Source organism: Protopterus annectens, chromosome 11.part0 (genome assembly GCF_019279795.1).
Source record: "Protopterus annectens isolate FY-2018-M chromosome 11.part0, PAN1.0, whole genome shotgun sequence".
Taxonomy (NCBI): domain Eukaryota; kingdom Metazoa; phylum Chordata; order Ceratodontiformes; family Protopteridae; genus Protopterus; species Protopterus annectens.
In genome coordinates this window covers 975,638,733-975,655,840 of record NC_056745.1, presented here as the reverse complement: position 1 = coordinate 975,655,840, position 17,108 = coordinate 975,638,733, and the positions used below count along the sequence as shown (strand labels likewise).

General features: G+C 41.0%; 1 protein-coding gene across 1 annotated transcript in view; it reads right to left on the bottom strand.

Annotated features, from left to right (window-relative positions):
• Positions 1–17,108, bottom strand: part of SEMA3E (semaphorin 3E) — a 949,587-nt gene that overhangs the window by 599,917 nt on the left and 332,562 nt on the right. The gene's annotated exons all lie outside the window — the stretch shown is intronic.

Here is a 17,108-nt window from a genome sequence, read left to right as displayed (position 1 = left end):
CAAATGCCCTGCTCTAACTAACATACTTCCCCTATACACCCCAAATAGAACTCTCAGATCTGAATACCAAGACGTATTTAGTGTCCACAAACCTAAACATCCTGCTGGACAACTTCTCCTCTCCTTCTCCTTAGGTAGGAAATGGAACTCTCTCCCTCCCACACTAAGGACAATGTCAAACACAGACAACTTCAAAACTTAGCTTTACACATACCTCTCCTCCAAATGGAAATGTAATTGCATTCTCCCTACCTAGAACTCTTTAACAAAAGCCCCTGAAAGGTATCCTCCTGATTTCCTAACCACCTATAACTTTCTATAGCTAATTTCCATATGATCTCTCACACTCTGTGAATATTGTAAATAGCTTTTGACTTTTGACTTTTGACTTTAACTGTGTGAATTTGTTAAAATGTATCTGCATGATATTTTTCCACTATGGGCAATATTGCTCATGCTTTGTATTATTTAATATGTATTTGTATTTGTGCTTTTATTTTTATTGGACTACTAACTTTACTGTAATATGTTTCATGAAGCTTTTCTTCCCGGGCCTCCACTGAAAACGGGCTCTCTGGGCCAAGTGGACTTCCCTAGTAATCAAACTGGAAATACATAAATAAATAAATAAATAAATAAATTGTTGTCTGAGAACATGAAACAATTGTTGCATTGCCTTAGGATGCCCAAATCTACCAAGCTGGCCACAGAGATATTTGGAAATTGCATATCTATGTTGTCCAGTCCTGTAATAGGGTGAGCTGTTTAGGATTAAAGATTTGGTTTTAGTAGGAGTTTCCTAGGGTAGTTTCTGGGGCTCAGGGCAAGTTGTTATAAAGTGCTAGGATGTGGTAATGCTATTTGATGGATGCAAAACTGGGAACACATGAAAGTAATCCAAGAAAGGAATCCTAAACTGTTATTCTATCTAACAATAAGCACTCTACATAAATCTAAAAGTTAAATGCTTTAACTGCTAAATCTTTGATGTGGTTATGAAATGGTGTGCATACAAGAAGATGTTGACATTTCTTTAATTTCTGAGTTGAGATCTTAAATATTTATTTATTTTATTTATTTATTTATGTTATTTATTTTACATTTTTTTACCGGGCTAGTCCAACTGGATAGATTTCCATTTTCAGCAGAGGCCCGGGGAGAAAAGCTCCACATTGAAGTTAATACAAACAAGTCATTTACATAAAGAAAGTAAGTAGTTAGTAAAATACAAACAGAAATAAGGTTTACTCTAGATTATACTAGTTGAAAATATATATTTGGAAGGACACTTACTCTAATTTTCTTTACCGTACAAGATAGGGGAGTTATACTTTAGTAAAACATTCATGAAGAGTATAATTGATTAAGTAAGTATAAAGCATAGAGAGTTCTATATTAATTCATAACAGAGGCTAATTAACAAGGGTGTTTTAGAGAATGTCTACTCAAGGAGAGTGAGTAGAGAGAGGTAAGAGAGGGTGATTAATAGAAGAGTAATTAGCAGAATCATAAGATTAGTCAGGATTGATGCATGGGCATAGCCAGAGTGTTTTTAGATGTTGTTTGAGCTTTTGTTTAAACAGGAAGGGTGACGAGGTAGAAGTTAGAGTGGTAGGTAGAAGATTCCAGTATTTACCTATGGTGTTGGAGAAAAGTGAGTCACCTGCTATGTTATTGGACTTACTTAACTTCACAAGACGTTTATTAGAGGAGCGTAAAGAATTTAGGTTAGAATAGGGAGAAATAAGGTCAGAAAGTGTAGGGGTATTTTTTGGTTGGTAAAATATCCTATGAACAAAGGTAAGTTGGGAGAGTAATAGAGTATTTTTTAGTTCTAGCCAGTCTAGTTATTGTAGATTCTGACAGTGATGAGTTCTAAATGGGTTTCCGGTGGCAAATCTAGCAATCCTATTGTATGCATTTGCTAGTTTAGTGAGGTTATTTTTCTTTAGGTTAGTGTATATGGATGAAGCATAAAGAAGAGTAGAAATAAGATGAGAGTGAGCAAGTGTGATTTTGGCCTGTGGAGTTAAAAAGGTTTTAATTCTATATAAGGAGCCGAGTTTTCTATTTACGGTTTTAATAGTGTTATTAATGTGATTATCAAAAGTGAGATTATTGTCAATTATAATACCTAACAGCTTAGTGGTAGAGTCAGGGGCTATATGTGTGCCATTGTTGGAAGTAATAGAGAAGTCTATGAGGGGAGACTTAATATTAGGCCTGAAGAGCAGGAGTTTGGTTTTATTGGCATTCAAAAGGAGGCAGCATTTCAAGAACCATGCCTCAACTGTGCTAAATACATTCTGTGTTAGGGTTTGTAGTTCAGAGGAGGTGTTAGCAGAGCATATGAGTGTTAAGTCGTCTGCATATTGAATACGTGTAGCTTGAGGTATTGCTACATGTAAGTCATTTATGAATAAAGAGAAGAGGAGAGGTCCTAAGATGGAACCCTGTGGGACTCCAAGAGAGACTGGCAGAAGGGATGAAAGTGTATTATCCCAGAGAACTGCCTGTTGCCTGTTATTAAGGTAGGAAGTGAACCATTGAATAGCTTTGGTATCTAGAGAGAGAGATTCAAGGGTTTTTATGAGCATATTGTGGTTTACCATGTCAAAGGCTTTTGACAGGTCTATAAAGAGTGCTGATGACAGAATACTATTATTGCCGTTTCTATTGATACACTCGGTAAAAGGTAGGAGAGCTGTTGTAGTGCTATGAAATGGCCTAAAGCCATGTTGGCAGTTGGCTAGTAAGTTATATTGAGTTAAGTGGTGCATTAGCTGATGATGAATACATTTCTCCATAATTTTTGCTAAGGGTGATAAGAGTGCTATAGGCCTGTAGTTAGAATAGTCATTTGAGCTACCTCCTTTATGTAAAGGGATTATGTGGGAAATTTTCCAGATAGCAGGGATGGTTCCTTCATTGATGGTTCTATTTATAAGAAGGGATATGGGATAAGCAACTGCTTCAGCTGCTTTTTGAAGGTATTCAGATGGTAACTGATCTGCAGATGGGGTACAAGGTTTGAGTTTTTGGATGAGTTTTAGGATGTAGGAAGTAGAGATGGGTTGTAGTTGGAATTTAGGGAGATTAAGAGATGTACCAGTGGGAAGGTTAGATTTGTCTATTGTGAGATGACTTACTAGTGAATTAATGGTGTCTGTGAAAAATGAGTTAAAGGCATTGGCAGTTTGATGTGAGGTATTCTTTTCGGCCCCTGAAGGTGAAGGTGTACTAGAGTGGCCTGGGTGTAGGAGCGAATTTAAGGTTGACCAGAACCTTTTGGGGTTGTTATGATGAGTTTGCTGTAGTTTACAGTAATAGTTCTTTTTATCTATAAAAACAGCTTTTTTAGTGCTATTTCTTAACTGTCTAAAGGCTTGTTGGTCTGAAGTAGTTTTTGTATTTCTCCATTTAGCCCAAGATTTATTCCTAAGTAGTATTTTTTGTCTTGTCTCTTTGGACAGCCAGGGGGCAGGTTTAGATTTAACTCTGATAGATCGTTTTGGAGCATGTTGGTCAAGGATTGATAGGAATTTGGTATTGAAATATGTGATAGCATCTTCAAGGGTTAGGGTTTTTAGAAGATTCCATTTACAGGCTTTTAGTTCATTTTGGAATAATAATGGCTTGAAGTGTTTCTTGCTATGTGAAACCCTGTAGTTAGGGGTGTAATTAATGTCCCTCTTTTGTCTTATGATATAAGTTAAGGAATGATCACTTACATCATCAGGCAAAGTTCCTATTGTATATGTTTGTTGCTGTTTGTTAATAAGAATCCAATCTAAAATACTTTCTTTGTTATTGGGTTTATTGATTCTTGTGGCATTATTGATTAGCTGAGTAAAGCCATGAAGATTAATATGAGATGAAGGATTATTTGTATCGATAGAGGACCAATCACAGTTAAAGTCTCCTAAAATTATTGTTTCTTGTGGGTAGGAAGAAGATATCCAACTTAGGATATTCTCAATTGTAGTGTAGTTATTGCCAGGGGGTAGGTAGATACAGATGATATAGATATATTTATTAGGGTTTAGTTGTAGTTTAGAGGTAAGGATCTCAGCTTTAACATCTTTTAGTGGGTTGGAAGGTTGTGCAGTGATTTTTAGTCCATTTTTAAACAGAAGTGCTACTCCTCCACCCTTATGTTTTATGCGGTCCATTCTTAATATGTTATATCCAGGGAGAAGTATTGCATTATCTTTAGTACCAGGTTTCAGCCAAGTTTCAGTGAGACAGAAAATGTCAAAGGAGTGAGTATCAAGGAGGGCATGGAGATGAGCGATCTTATTGTTAATACTGTGGATATTGAGATGTCCAATAAGTAAGGCATTAGAAACAGTGGTTAGTACTGAGGGGATAGCGTATGAGTTATTATAAGGTATGTCAGTGGAGTTATCAGTTGGTCCTGGGTTAGGATGGATGTCACTATCGCTGAGGGTTTGTGTTTTTAGTTCAAATGATGGTTTGCAGGAGAAGTTGGTTAGATATTTTAGCCTCCTTATGTTTGGATTATTGAAGTTAATGTGTGTAAGTCGATGGTATTTGGGTAATAGGTAGTTGGGGGTGCATGTGATGTTTAAATGAGTATAAGTTTGGATAGGATGTTGGAAGGCTGTTTGTCTGCGACAGTAACTGAAGTGGTAATAATTAGCTTTTTCATAAGAAGTAAGGAAATAGATGGTGGTTAAGCCTAGAGAGCATATGTATATGAATATTAGTTTGGTTAGTGTAGTTTTAGATGTGAGAGACATATTACTAAGAAGAGTTGTAAAGCCCTAGGATATAGAGTTAATAAGTAAAAAAAGAAAACAGGTTAAAGTATAGGAAAGGTATAGTTTTCTTGAGAGGAGTAGTTAAGAGTATAAGTGAAAGGTAGGTGTTAGGAGAGAGGGAATAGATAGAGTAAGTTAGGAGGGCTGATGTGGGGTTATAGTAAGAGAGAGAGATAATAGATAAAGTAGTTAAGGAGGGATGGGGTGGAGTTATACTAATAAGCAGTTACAAGGGATAGGAAGGCTCTGGGAGGGGGTGTGGTTAGGGAGGTATAAGTGTGAGAGCACTGGGGCTGGGTGAGATATGGGGGTAGGGTAGGGGAGCGAAGCGGGGCAGAACCAGTCAGTAGATTGTGTGGGAATTCATGTAAATGGTCACTGAGTTATCCAGGTTTTTACTGTACTAATGCATTATTTCTACTGTGTGGCATTGCTTTCTCTGAAATTTTCTGTAGTCGTCAATTGACAATGCTGTCCTACTAGTATTATTATTCTAAAAAAACTCTTTTTAATACCTATTGACCACACAATAAAGGGGTGGAACAATCACCTGGATTCTCAAAAGCTTGCAAGGAAGGGCAAGATTGGTGCAGGAGCTCAAGCAGCCAATATGTCTGCCGAGCGATCCAGGAACACAGTGCAGGGGCATGCACGAGCGCTCCTGCTCTAATCTTGCACAGATTAAACCCTGGTATGCAAATCACCCCATTTGCAGGTGAAATACGTGCAAATGAGGTGATTTTGCAATTCAGGAAGCTCGCAACAGTCTGTGCAAGACTAGTGCAATCTGCAGAAATGTACTCGGTTAGTAACCGAGTACATTTCTTCAAAATCCAAACCTGAGCTATGGCACCTCCAGATAAAGGCTGCATATCATGTAGCAGGCATGCAAACAGTTTAAAAAAATTAAAAAATCACCTTTTATATTTTTTAGCCGATCTTGGCCATTTAAGCATAGGGCAGCGGCGTGCAAACGGGATCTGGGGGAAAATAATAAAATAAACCTAAAATAAGCATTCTAACAAAAATCAGTATTCTGCCGTGCAAGTCAATGGCAGGCAGAAGACGATCTGGCCAGTGAGTAGTGGTGGCTAATGGAAGATGTTCAGTGTGAGACATGTAACTATGCATTAGCAGGCAATCCTATGCAAATGAGGGGAGGGATAGTGAATCACAGTTTTCCCCAGCTTATGAGTCAGGTCCCAACAGTGTAAGAGTAGGAATAGCTTGATGCAAGTCTAGGAGTTAGGTGACATCATAGTGGGGAGGTGTCAGGCATACTGTAAGTGGATTGGAGCCCTGTGGCTTGAGTTTGCTCCTAGCTTAGCATAGCTAAGCTAGGAGGTGTGTCTAAACCTGCTTAGCACTCTTCACAAAGCCTAAGCAGGTGTGCGCACCACACACCGGGATTTACAGGAAGAAAAAAGAGGTTAAACCTGGAAATAGCAGCAGTGGGCACATTTGTGCCCTCCATTTGTGCAGCGCGCCCCCGGGCTTAAACAGAAAGGCAATTGGAAGGGAAAACAGCAGTAGGAAGGTAATCAAGGAGAACTAGGTTAGCTGGCAGGTGAAATGTATGAGAATCAACCAATTACACAGGCAGCAGACCAGCCCAGCCCAGAACACTACTATAAACTAAGCAAACATCTTCCCCTCTGGTTTTTCCCACACTTTACACCACAAGCGGGGAACTTTTAACACTCACAATAGCAAAATGTTAGGGGCTGTAATAGCTATCATGCAACTTGTGGAAGAGGCTAAGGGTGGTGAGGATGTGAATGCTGCCGACCAACCCATAGTGAGGAGATGGAGAAGAGTGTACAGACCCAGGCTAACCTACCAAGGACTACATGAGCTGGAGATAGTGGAACACTATAGGTTGGACAGGGACCTCCTACAGCAAATTGTTGAGCTGTGCCAGCCACACCTGACACACAGAACTAACAGAGGGGAACCCATCCCAGTGGATACCAAGTTATGTGTAGGCCTAAGAATACTAGCTACAGGTACCTTCCAAAAGCCAACTGGGGATATGATATGATGGGGATTTCACAGGCATCAGCATCCAGTGTACTCCACGAGTTCCTGGATGCCATGTCAGCACATGTCAGTGAGCACGTATATTTCCCCAACACCCATGAGGCGCTGGCCAGTAATATGCATCTCTTCCACCAAATAGCAGAATACCCTGAGGTAGTGGGTGCAATAGACTGCACACACATATGTATCAAAGCACCACACGGTGAGTGGGGTAGGGTCTACATAAACCGCAAGGGCTATGCCCAGGGCATAATAATGAATGTGTGTGCTGGTTGCTCTGGAATCTATCATGATTCCCACATCTGGCATCTGATGCAGTTGTACCAGAAATTTGCCAATGGGGGCATCCCAGATGGTCACCTAGTGGGGGATGCTGGATATGCACTGGAGCCATGGCTGATGACACTCATCAGAAATGCACACACACCTGAACAAGAACTCCATAATGAGGCACATGCACAAGCAAGAATCATAATAGAGCGTGTGTTTGGGATGCTCAAGTCACAGTTCCGGTGCCTGAACACATCGGATAGAGCCTTGCAGTACTCACCAGCTACATGTACCCAAACTGCCCTTGTATGTGCCATGCTACACAATATGATCCTGCGGAAACAGCTGCAGTAGGAACAGCACGGGGCAGGGCCACACAGCCCCCCACCATTGCAAGGCCTGCACAGGCACAGAGTGACTCGGAGTAGGAACAACCTGAGCCTGCCCCAGAAGGCAGAAGGAGGTGTGCCCAGTATGCCCTGGTCTTGGCAAAGAGGCAAAGCATAGCACATAGACTGACATGGGAGGGACCCAGGGAATAACACCTCTTTCCGACTCTCACATACAGTAAAAGGGAAGCCAAACATTACACTACCTGTGTCTAACCATGTTTTGGGAGTGTACTATGTGCATCCAACATAGACAGCCCTGCAGCACCACCCTCAATACTGGGTCACCCACAAGGTAGGTGAATCACACATGCCAGTTGGGGGGGGGGTCACATACTCAACAACAGTCACAGCCAGCAGGATAGGTGTAGACAAACACAAAAAATGCTGTGCTATGACCTCTGAATGAGGCCTATGGGTAACCCCCCCAGTCCTGGACAGACAGACTACAGCAGGCCAGGCAGTGGGATGTCAGTTCTGTAAGCTAGGAAGTCAGAAACTAATACGTAGGTAATTAAAAGCTAACATCTGTAGTACACTGGTATGCCTCTAGCCAGCATGATAGGTAAGACTACAGACTGAAATTGAGTACTTGACATACCAGTACAGTCCTAGCAAATGTATACAAGTGTCAGGTGTGCCCCCCCATCCTACATAGGCATATAGTAACAGTCAGGTGTGTCCATCCCAACCCTATGTAGAAATGTAGAAATAGTCAGGTGTGCCCTCCCCCATCCTACATAGAAATATAGTAACAGTCAGGTGTGCCCCCCAATCCTGTATAATAACAGTCAATGACAAATGATCGATGGATACCCTGCAGAGACAGCATGCTACCTGTCGGTGTACAACACAAAGGTCAGCACTGCAGTACAAACTACCTGGACTTGCTCCACACATGCAATACAGATGGCCATACTGGGCATGCTCACACACTTAGAGAAATGAAGGCAATGTCAGACAACAACATACTGAAAGGTCATACTGGGCATGCTCACACATTTAAACACATGAAGGCCATGTCTGCAAACACCAGTGGACCAGACATATCTGGCAGTCGCAGTTGTTAGTGCAGACACTCATCAGTATGCACCACTCATGCTTGCACACACAGTGGATAGGAATACAGACATATATGTAAGGACAACACACTATAATAAGCCAAAGTTAGACGGACATAGATGTGTGGAAGAGGGTGACTGTGACAAGGAGCCATCTGGGCCTGTCCCACCCAGCACATAGCCATAGGGCACCAAACACATGAGGTGCAGATGTCACTCACTGCAGATACTAACCACCAGTATCTCTCAGCATTACAGACTATGTGGTGCACGGGCCAGCTGTGCAACATGACTGTACAAGGAAGTAGTCATCTAGCAGATGTATACATGTACCTGTGAAATATGACCCTGCGTGTGCGTGCATGTGGCATGTCAACCCTAGCTGAATGGGTTATGGCCCATGCACACACACTGCCCTCCCCATAGCCGTACTATGACAAGCCTGCTAAGGTCATCCAATGTGAAATACACCTTTGGGAGAGTTGTAGCCTAGTAATCTCTGTGATGCATCCCATATCTGTGTACTGCTGTAGTTTGATAAACTAGTTAGGCAAGAGTTCTAATCCCAGACTTGGCAATTGTGCGTGTTTGTGTTTGTGTCTCTGACTGTGTAGACAGCAATGCTTTTTTAGGGTAGTCACACACCCAACAATTCAAATGCTCAACTTTTGCAAGGCTTTTCATGTCAGCCAACTAAAACTACACCTCTGGGAAGCTTGTTGCCCAGTAATCTCTATAGCATGTCCTGTAACTGTGTACTGCTGTCATGTGATAAAGTAGTTAGGTAGGTGTTCTAATCCCAGACATAGCAAGTGTATGTGTTTGTGTGTCTGTCTGACTCTGTGCAGAGAATAATGCTTTTTAGGGTACTCACACTGCCTACAGTTCATATACTCAAGTTTGGCAAGGCTGCTGATGTTATCCACCTAGAAATACATCTCTGAGAAGGGTGTAGCCCAGTAATCTCTGTAGTGTGTCCTGTAACTCATACTGCTGTAGTGTGATAAAGTAGTTAGGTAGGTGTTCTAATCCCAGACATGGCAAGTGTGAGTGTGTGTTTCTATGGAGAGAGCAATGTTTTTAGGGTACTCACACTGCCTACAGGTCATATACACAACGTTGGCAAGGCTGCTGATGTCATCCACCTAGAAATACACCTCTGGGAAAATTGTAGCCCAGTAATCTTTGTAGCACAACTTGTAACTGCATCCTGCTGTAGTGTGATAAAGTAGTGAGATAGGTGTTCTAATCCCAGACATGGCATGTGTGTCAGTGTAGAGAATAATGCTTTTTAGGGTAGTCACACTGTCTACAAGATATATATTCAACTTTGGCAAGGATGCTGATATCATCTACCTAGAAATACACTTCTGGAAAGGTTGTAGCCCAGCAATCTCTGTAGCGCGTCCTGTAACTGCATCCTGCTGTAGTATGATAAAGTAGTTAGATAGGTGTTCTAATCCCAGCCATGGCAAGTGTGTGTCTGTCTGTGTAGAGAACAATGCTTTTTAGGGTACTCACATTGCCTACAAGTTATATGCTCAACTTTGGCATGGCTGCTGATGTCACCCACCTAGAAATATACCTCTGGGAAGACTGTAGTCCAGTAATCTCCGTAGTGTCTGCCATAACTGTGTACTACTGTAGTGTGATTTAGATGTGTTAGGGTTCCATCCCCACCCATGGCAATTCTGGATGTTTTGTGTGTGCTACAATGTCTGTATATGGAGCAATGCATTTTAGGCTAGTCACACACAGTACATTTCAAATGGCCTACTTTGACAATCCTGCTGATGTCATTCATTATGAAATACACCTTTGTGGAAGGGGATTTCCAGGAATCCCCATGGTGCGTCCTATAACAGCTCCATACTGTAGTGTGATATATAGACCTCTGATAGGGGTTCTATACCCACACATGTCAGTTGTGAACATTTAGTATGTGTGTCACTGTCTGTGTAGGGAGCAATGCATTTTATGCTGATCACATGCAGTACATTTCAAATGGCCTACTTTGGCAATCCTGCTGATGTCATTCATTGTGAAATACACCTTTGGGGAAAGGGTTTTCCAGTAAACCCTGTGGTGTGTCCTATACCAGCTCCATGCTGTAGTATAATATAAACCTCTGTTCGGGGTTCTATACCCGCACATGTCAGTTGTTGATGTTTTGTGTGTGTGTGTGTGTCACTGTGTAGGGAGCAATGCACTTTAGGCTAGTCATGCTCACTACAATTTGAATGTCCTATTTTGGCAATCCTGCTGAAGTCATCCAATGTGATATACACCTTTGGGGAAGGAGTACTTCATTAATCTCCATGGCACATACTATAGCTTCGTAGTGCTGCAGTGTAATAAACTATGTGAGATAGGGATTCTACTCCTAGACATGACAGGTGTGTTTGTTTGCAACTCATACCATGTGTAGAGGTGGTTGTGAGTGTGTGACATCTGTGGCCAATGTGGAGTGAGTTTTGCATAGTTCTTATATGGTAGCACTACTATATATCACAATGTCTACCATACAGGGATAACAGATATGAAATAGCTGAGAGGCTGGGGTGGAAAACCATATCCATACATGTGACATCAAGGCCAGGCAATCACAGTTAGCAACCCCAGTATTACCCAGAGCACACTCTCAACCCATGTCTCATACACACACACATACCTAGGCAGCAGTCAATATGTAGGTAGTACACTGCATATTGATCACTGATAGTAACTATGGGGTGATAGCAGTGGGCTACAGAGGGCATGGCACCCTGTTCATCTGTCCAATATGCATGTACATGCAGACAGTGCACCCCCCCCATGTTCCCCAATGGACACCTGCAACACCTGTGGTGCCATCACATGTGACCTGCAAAGGACATACCATGCCTGACAACATGCCCTGTATGGACAGATGCCACTGACACCAGGGAATGCTGTTAGCATGCTATCAATGTAGGTGCAGGGTAAACCTGCTCCCCATTACCAGTTCCTGCCACAGGTGGGCAAGACTGGCATATCTGATGATAATCTGTGTTCACAACATGGGCCAGACACCCCAGGTACAGTTCCACATGTCACTGTACATGCATGCGTGAGGTGTGCACATACCAGACACCATCCATGTCATGGACTAAGGAACATATACATGGCAAGTGATGCACACCATTGGCCGCACACAATACTCACCCAGGTGACTGGATGGGAGATACAATACCCACCTGTGTGGGCAAATGCATAAACTATAACCCTGAGCCACAATATAGACCATTGTCATGTGGCCTGATGCCAAGGTATTTCCATCGCCTAGCCTTGTATCGCCATCTGGCACAGTCGACCACCACACACCCATGCAGACATGCACCCATGCATGTCAGTACTAGCACCCTGTGTATTTGTGCTTGTGTTGTATGGTGTGTATGTTCACATCCACACTCACTACAACCCCCATTGGCTTACTGAAACATGCTGTCTGATGTCAGGCACCTCCCCATACCCTTTGCCCATACAACCTCCATATGACCCATGTGGTGCATGTGATACCTGCACAGTGATGTGTTGTGGCAATCCCACTACTGATGAGTTTTAATCCTGGCCCTGCCAAGTGTGTCAATGTGTGTGCATCCCTGTGAGAGTGTGGCTGTGTTGACACTGGCACCTGTTCATGCAGACAGGCACGTGTACATCACCTTCTGTATAGCAACCGTATCCCCGTTGCAGATGTCAGTCACCATAACATATATGTTTTGAGGGCTCCATAACAGGTAACCCATGTGGCGCATCCAATAACTGCATAGAACTGTGATAGCACAACATAGTCATCAGGGGTTTGATAACCTGTGCTGGTAGGTATATGACACAAACATGCTTAGGATTTACTCTCTCACCCCTCCCTGACTTGTCTTTGCCTCTGTCTGCCTCTCTCACTCCCTCTCTGGTGGATATGTAGGCCTACATCTGCTTTGCTTAGGCAGCAGCATGTGTATTTTAACTGATGCTCATGATCAGCTGATGGCCTCTGCATGAATTGCAGCCTTCCCCTAGCTGATTTTATGTGGAACAGCTGTGGTAACATTCCTATAGCCAATTGCATGAAAACACACTCCAATATCTGGGAACATCATGTTGGTGTTGGCCCTTTTCATTCACTGTGAGCAGGAACTAGATCTGTTGTTTGGCAAACAACATCTCAGATGGATTGGGGATTTACGTCTAACAACATACACTGTGGAAACAGAGCAACACACAGGAGGAGGGTGTGCCTGACCTGACTGCAGACTGTAAGTGCTGCTATACTGCATTTGGAGTAATTTTGGTTTAACAGTGTGTGTTTATATGGCTGTCCTACATGTTTCAATACCTGCCATGTCAGTTCTATGTTTATGAGGAATCCCCATCTGTAAGGTCATCTACAGACTGGGCAGTGTGTTGTGCCCTTGGTTTCATGTGTTACCCATGGAGCATCTATCTGTGGACTGCAAAAGTTGTGTAAGGAATGCAGTCTGTAGATGGTGAAAGCCGTGACAGTTACTGACTACATATCCCTCATAGGACATATGTTGCAACAAACCCTGTTACAATAGTAAATGCATGAGGTTATCACAACAACATGTCAGTATTGGCCCTGTGTATGTGCTTCCAGCCACAACTCTGTCAACCTTTGTACATATGTCGTGCATGAAGAGGTGCATATGTGTTGTACACCATAATTAGTATCATCATATCTGATAACAAGCCGGTGAGATATCAGACTGCTACACATGTTATGTACAGTAGGGGTTATATCTGATGACATAACCTGGACATATTGTGGTTGTTTGTATAGTACTGAGGTCTGTGTACTTATGGTGAATGTCGACAGTGTGTGTATTGTTAATATGTACCTTGGCCTGCGTACAGACTGTGGTAGTTGACATCGTCCTATGTCCCATCCAATTTGATGTTACATGCTGCCCCACTGTATGTTACCGTATTGGCCTACATGTTTGTAGGGCCATATACACACATGCCCCATACCACAGTCAGCCATCAGACCAAACTGTGTAGCGGCCCAGTATATGTAGGGTTAGTGTGTGAGTGGCACATATAAGGATGGTGTTGAACAGATAATCCATCTACTGTAATATTATGCTAGCTTGCCATATGTGGATGTGGCTGTGTTCTCATTGGTTGTGGTTATGCACTTTCACACAGGTGTATCTTACCCTGTGCTGTGACATGCCTGTACAGCCTGCTATATATGCAGGTACATGTGCATTCCCCCATAGGAGATGTAGGCCAGTGTTGAGCCAGTCTGCCTGCACAGTGCATGTTACATGCCTAGCAGCTTAGTGTACTTACCCAGTGAGATGTTATGTGCAGATACTTGCCAGATGTACTGCTACCAGGCCTCCCTTAACAGTCATATATGTCAGACAGAGCAGTGGGATGCTGTACAGATGTATGTCAATATCTAGTCGGAAGTACATGGCCATGGCACCCCTGTATCAGCGGTTATTACGTGCTAGGCCAGCCAGGGGTGTGTGAATGCATAACCTATGGTGGCATATGTATACCAGTTGTTATGTGTTATACCCATCTAGATGGCTGTTAACATCCATATTGTCAGGCATGGTACAAAAGTTTTGCACTAAGGGGTTCTGTGTATACCTCTGCACTGTAGAGAGTGTGTCAGAATGTCCACACATATTGGTCAATATCTCTGCTGCAGTCAACAAGGGTAGTATGTGCTAGCAGTGTTTTTTTCCTAAGATGTCCTTAGGGTGTCTGTCAGTAGCCAATGGCACACATGTGGAAAGCAGATGTGACCTCCCACACACACCATATCTATGAAGACAATCCCAATTACAGAAGCAATAGTATATAAAATATAGTGCACAAATAAATGTTTTCCAGTCCTGCAAACCTGTGTGTGGTGTTTTGTCCTATAACCTCTCTGTGGGTATATGTTGCAGGCAATGATTGTCATTTGTATTGGTGGCCCATACAGTGTCCACTTGTTTAGGTGTGAACTGTATGCATAGTGGTTGTTCCATATTTTGTGCACCTTCTACATATGTATATTACTGTACATATCTCTGCGTGTGTATGTGTAGTCACATGTATATATATCTATCTGTATATATATATATATATATATATATATATGTGTAGGAATCCTCCAAGAGCTGAATACAAGATATAAAAAGAAACCACTTCCCCTATGGCGAGAACTGTAGAGTAAATATTGTTCGGTTCCAATTATCCAAACCTTCCAAACAAAATGTGCTCGAGGATGACGTCCGTGAGCATACACCAAGCATTAACAGTAAAATACTTGTTTAAAAAGTCATTCAAATGTCAACTTATTATGCTTTACCGACTCATATAAAAAAACCAATAATAACTTCCATGGATGTACATTACATATTGCTACCATAAAAATTGGAGAAATAACGAGGAAGTAAGAACTGTCTCTACCGTACTGCTGTAGCTTCCAAAGCAAATAAAACAGCCGTTTCAAGAATATTCACTGGTAAAGCCAACTGAATCCAATTACACCATTCGGTTCATTCTGCATGGATATCCTGAGCATATACACATCCACTTCAAAAATCGTCACAGATAATTCCAAAAAAGTCCGGTTACACCATTCGATTTAAAACAAAAGAACCGTTTAATAGTCCTCAATACTGAGATAATACTCTAACTATATGCCCCAATTAGACTCATTGACTACAATAGAGTACATTTACCTAAATTGCTTGACAAAAACACTCTGGAGCCGTAAAACATATTTAAAGACTCATTGTTAACAATAATTTAGACATGAACGAACGAACGACTGTTTCATGCATAAATCATCAAATGCGCCTCTGCAGGGTATATGTAAATCCACGTATCACTAAAAAAGATATTGTTAAAACTAATGATACTGTATAATGCTGTAGAGCAAAAAAATATATATATACCCGAAGGTATAAGGTGTTGTACAAGCAATCAAACGACAAAGTCCTAAAATGACTATGGTGAATGGTGTATAACTCTGAATCCACCTATTGGATAAACAAGTAATATTAATATTAACATATCTGATGCAAATAAGGACTCATGCCTGCTAAAAAAAGTATAATTATGTAAACACAAGGATAATAACTAGTGGAGAGAAAGATAAATCTAAAAATGTATGAGATAAGGTGTACTTATGTATCCAAATCTAGTAAATATACAGAGGAGACAAATCATTCTATATGTGAGAAGGATACATGAAGGATCCAATGCCCAATGAAAATACTTGCATAAAAATAATAATCGAATACATAAGTACACCTTATCTCATACATTTATAGATTCATCTTTCTTCCAACCAGTTTTTATCCTTGTGTTTACATAATAATACCTTTTTAGCAGGCATTAGTTTTTATTTGTATCAGATATGCTAATATTAATATTACTTGTTTATCCAATAGATGGATTCAGAGTTATACAACATTCACCATAGTTATTTTAGGATTTTGTCGCTTGATTGCTTGTACATCACCTTATACCTTCGGGTATATATATATATATTTTTTGCCCTACAGTATTATACAGTATCATTAGTTTCAACAATATCTTTTTTAGTGATACGTGGATTTACATATACCCCGCAGAGGTGCATTTGATGATTTATGCATGAAACAGTCGTTCGTTTGTTCATGTCTAAATTACTGTTAACAATGAGTCTTTAAACATGTTTCATGGCTCCAGAGTGTTTTTGTTAAGCAATTTAGGTAAATGTACTCTATTGTAGTCAATGAGTCTAGTTGGGGCATATAGCTAGAATATTATCTCAATATTGAGGACTATTAAACAGTTCTTTTATTTTAAACCGAATGGTGTAACCGGACTTTTTTGGAATTATCTGTGACCATTTTTGAAGTGGATGTGTAAATGCTCAGGATATCCTTGCAGAATGAACCGAATGGTGTAATTGGATTCAGTTGGCTTTACCAGTGAATATTCTTGAAACGGCTGTATTATTTGCTTTGGAAGCTACAGCAGTACGGTAGAGACAGTTCTTACTTCCTTGCTATTTCTCCAATTTTTTTATGGTAGTAATATGTAATGTACATCCATGGAAGTTGTGCCTATTGGTTTTTTATATGAGTCGGGAAGAAGCATATTAAGTTGACAGTTGAATGATTTTTTAAACAAGTATTTTACTGTTAATGCTTGGTGTATGCTCACGGACGTCATCCTTGAGCACATTTTGTTTGGAAGGTTTGGATAATTGGAACCGAACACTATTTACTCTACAGTTCTCGCCATAGGGGAAGTGGTTTCTTTTATATATATATATATGTGTATATATATATATATATATATATATATATATATATATATATATATATATATATATATATATATATATATATATAGGTATAGCTGTATCTGCAGATATGTGTCTGTGTATATGTATCTTGGGGATGTTGATAGCTTCCACATTTTTCAATCCTTATGGGAGCCAGACTGTACTGCATGATATGTTACCAATACCAGCCTGACATCATACACATGGGATGTAGTACTGTTAACATCTTGTGCCCATG